Source organism: Lycorma delicatula, chromosome 8 (assembly GCF_047948215.1).
Source record: "Lycorma delicatula isolate Av1 chromosome 8, ASM4794821v1, whole genome shotgun sequence".
Classification (NCBI taxonomy): Eukaryota; Metazoa; Arthropoda; class Insecta; order Hemiptera; family Fulgoridae; genus Lycorma; species Lycorma delicatula.
The window spans coordinates 5,356,878-5,361,599 of NC_134462.1; the positions used below are offsets into that span (position 1 = coordinate 5,356,878).

Here is a 4,722-nt window from a genome sequence, read left to right on the forward strand (position 1 = left end):
TTATAACCGAAAAAGTTGTAAATGATAATATTTCAATATTGAGTATCTATTAAAAAAAGAAAATTTTTTTTCTATAAAATTGTTCTAAAAAATACTTTTTCTTCGCATGCGCCTGTATTTTAACGCACGTAACTCTTACTGATAGACAGAGTAGTACCCAAACATGATGCTTTCTGAGAAAGTATGAGAAAAATTATGATAGAATATATGATTTAATATTTTGTCATATTACTTCATAAGAGCTCTATCTTATAATTCATTCTAAATAAGAATCGGCTGGTTATTACTTTTTGTTTTACCTGTTAATGTTACTACGTTTTTAATAACAATAATTCTACCTTTTTTCCATATTATCACTAGTGTCAGATGTTGTGAACTGCCGGAATTTGCGGTAAGTAATAAAAAAAAAAAATTACAGCTAAGAAACCAAATAAATATTATTAAGATTTACTTTACCAAGCACTTGGTATTAATTTTTTTTTTTTTTTTTGTTATAGATGAGTCTGAGAAATGCCATTCACGCACCGCCCATAAATGGGGGAGTGTCGGACTCGCACGGGTTCAACTAGATGTTATCAAGAGCATGGGCTCTTGATAACAATCCGTAGGGTGCGGATACACCTATGTGTATCTGCACCCTACCGACTAAAACTCCTATCTCACCTTTTCTCCTCCGCCGCGGCCGGTCCTGCAGTTTAAGCATTGCACGGGTCCAGGTGGTGCCTTTAGGATCCAGGGATCCAGAGTCCCCGTGCTTCATCAATGTCGCCCATCCGCACAAGTCCAGACGCACGACGGCTCTACAGGGGGCTGTCCTTCGCCCCTTCACCCTCAAGTCACTTTCTTCGGCTGTCTCAGGTCAAAATGGATATTGTTCATATGCAATTCTGATTCCTTGCCGGGTGATCTTCAGTCTTCTTACTGATCTGGGTCCTAAATCAGGCTCTATCCCGTTCTCTAGCTTTAGTTTTCAGGATACTTGTTGCTAGATGTACTACCTTGTTCCATTCTGCTCTTCCTATCAACATGTATGGAACTGTTTCATTCGGAGAAAGCCAGCTTAATCCGACATCTGGTCTCACCACATCCCACCGCTAGCATTATTAAAAAAAAAAATAGTTTATTCGCCGTTAGAATTAAAGAACATACAATTGTATTATTAAAAATAATAAATAAAAATCTAATTTTGCTAAACACATTTTAGAAATTGGACAGATTTATAACCGTAACGAATATATTAAAACATAATAATTATTATAAAACCAGTATTTCAGAAAAATTTCATATACGTATATTTGAATAATACGTTAGATTCAATAATGATATCGTTTATAAACAAATTATATAATAATTAATTATTAATAATTTGGTACTATTTAATTTATATTTCATAATAGTCGCAAACATCTTACGAACATGACGTTACGGTCTTATTGACGCACAATTTAATTTTATTCCTTGACGACCGACTATTATGAACAATTTTTGTAATTTTATTTTTGTAATTATTAGCTTTAAAGTTGCTCTATATTTCTTCTTTTCTTGATAAAGAAGAATGGTCGCTTGATATTAAAAAATATATATATATTTAAATTAATTATTTTAATGAAAATAAAAAATTTTTTAATTGAATAATTTTTTTTTCATGGTGTAGTAATTGTAACAGCTGTCATATATAATAGATACTGTACTAACGTGACTATTTTTGCGATAACGAATGTCACCTGATTTTATATATAATCAACTATTTAACATTGGTGGAAAGATTTTATAATATAATATTATTAACGATTGCATAAATTTTGTCAAATTTAATGAAACCTACTGGGCTTATCTACCGGTTAACTTGTCGTCGCAAATTTAACAGGTGATTTTCAAAGTCGAAAATTCTGAGGTTTGAATCCTAATAAAAGATAATTGCTTTTATACGGACTTGAACACTAAACAGTTAACTTTACGCAGTAGCGATATCGTAACCGATGAAGTTCATCTGTGGTGCGATTATTACTAGTTGAATACTAAACAGTTAATATCGGTGTACTGTGTTGGTTGAGGTTCAATTAACCACACGTCTCAGGAAAGTCGATCTGAGTATTTACAAGGCAACACCTCAATTATGTCATACATATCATCCTCATCTCACTGGGTCAAGGCGGATAGCTAATCGTTCACTAGTTGGAACAGATAACAACATACGCATTAGGAAAATAAAAAATTTAAGAAATTTTATAAAAATACGTAATATAAAATTTCTACGGTTTTATTTACAATAGTATGGTTAAACATATATATTATATGTAGATATAATTTAATTTTTATTTTATTTCGTAATGTGAAAGTTGATATCAATAAATTTGAATGACAATAATATGTGAATTTTAAAATTTATATAACGACAACAATATCCAAAGTTGTTAATGGATATGTGTTGATATACACGCTTACGGTTAAACAGTAACAGTTATCGTGAACAATTTTGCATCAGGAGAAATTGATACTTGATGAAGGAAGCGCAGAAATGCTGGTAATCGATTCTATTACACTGTAACATTCTTACAAAGCTCCCGTTTCAGCTGAAGACCTATATAGCACAGACAGTGGAATCAGGAAGAATCTTATACAAAATAAAACACAACCCGAACGCATAAATGCTTCCTAATCTAAAAACAAAAAAGGAATTACTTTATGATCATTGAATATAAATAAAGATTAAATTACAAGAATTCCGTTAGTTTTTTAAATTGTTTTATGCTTTCGACAAACAGAACTTGTAGAAATAATTTTCGACAGACTAATCTTCAGAAAACTAGTCGGTGGATCTAAATTTTTAGACAAATAAAAAAAGAAACACTGTGGATGGACGAAAGGAAATAAAGTTTAAGGAAAAGAACGAAAGAATTTTAGAAAATAATGAAGTCAGGACAGTACATACGTGATCCTTAGGAGGTCCGATGAAAAAAAAAGGTTTATAAAATGAGGCTAAATTTAATCGGCTAGGCATTTCAATAAACCAGTCTAATTGTAAGAGCTGAAACATATTCTTAAGTATTCAAATAACAATTTAACGAATTTGAAACGAAACTGAGGTGAATACGAAAGAACCAAATTCTACTCTCAGATTTAAAGTTTCCGATTTTACTATGTTTAATTAATTTTACACGGTTGTAAAAATTAAATTTCAGAATTTAATTGAGAGATGTTTAAAAGTAATTTAAACATAACTATGATTTCATAATTTATTTCATGATAATAAATTACATAATAAGCTTAGCTGTTAAAAATAAGTAGCTATTTTTTCATTAAATCTTATTTATGTTTAAATTAATTTAATACATTTATCCAGAGCATAATTCATTTTTTATTTAATAATTTAATATCTCCTAGTAAAAATCTCCGTGGCAGTGTGGGTAGCGTCCCGGCCTTTCATCCGGAGTATTACATTAGGTGTTTGAATCACGGTCAAGTATTGGAATTTTTAAATATTAGAGATTTCGATTTCCATATTCCCATTTACAAGATTCTCGCTGTAAGCTATAAATGTTCTTTATATTTAGATTAGCGTTTCACCCTCAAGCACTGCGGTGAGGAAAGTAGTAATTGTTGCTGCTGCGTTATTCACTGGTGTGCTGCTGCAGCTTGCGATGCCTGCCGTCCGTAAACTGTTGTTGTTGATGACGCGCATTCGTCGGTGTGTTGTTTGGCTTACGGATTTTTTCGAGTTGTTGACCCCATTAGTGGTCGAATTTTGGAAAATACCAGAATTTGATTTTCAGATATTAATTTAAACAACATTCACTTCAAAAATCAAACTGATATCTCACTTTGTTACCGACAAATGAGGAAAAATGCGAAAGAAAAAAATGTTACCTCCTTTCACCCCTTCGCATCCCTGTCACGGGCGCTCGCACTATACGGTTATTGAGTTTCCCATCACGATAACAGAATATTTAGCCGATATGATTCGCTTTGTTTGCACTTCCCGTCTGCCAAAGGGCTCTGCTCCTTGAAACCCGCTCTGTTCATTAAATTCACTCATGCTTGTAAGAATAATAATGATAAATAGAAATTAAACTCTGTTCAATTACAAAAAAATATCAGTGTACTGTCATTTTTCCGAGCAAACGTTTAGTCGCTACAGGATTCGAAACTTTGGATATTCCGGTTCTCTTCTATTCTGGTGTTCTTTGGTGGTTGAGTTTCAATTATCCACACATTTTAGGAATAGTCGACCCGAGAGTGTACATGACTACACTTCATTCGCATTCATACATATCATCCTCTGAATTAATGCCTTACGATAGTCCCGGAGGCTAAACAGAAAAAAAGTTCCGAAACTTTGAGTGATCTAAAAATATGGGTTTCAAATCAGTCGGGCTCCAACTTAAAAACAGTTTTAACCGGTTACCCGTACTTCGTATGGGTAAAAATGTTTTTTGCTCGGTTCTTAACGTTACCCGACAAATACCACTAGGAGATGACAGTGTTTCATTTCTCTTTTTTTTATTAATTCTATATTACGTTTTTTTAGTCAAGTAACCGAAAACAGGTGTAGCCAGTCGCATCGGATAACCAGTAACACAGGCTGTGTTGGTTGAATCGCCGTTCCGTACCCCGTCGCACTCCTAAAAAATGCAAATTCCAAAAAACCTGAAAATGGTTTTTAGATATTTATCTCAAGAGCATTTGCTGCAAACTTTCTTCACCCCTTTTCAAGGTTGAATT

At 32.8% G+C, this 4,722-nt stretch overlaps 1 pseudogene; it reads left to right on the forward strand.

Annotated features, from left to right (window-relative positions):
- Positions 1 to 1,950: 1,950 nt before the first annotated feature.
- Positions 1,951 to 2,034, forward strand: LOC142329618 (U4 spliceosomal RNA; annotated as a pseudogene).
- Positions 2,035 to 4,722: the final 2,688 nt, after the last annotated feature.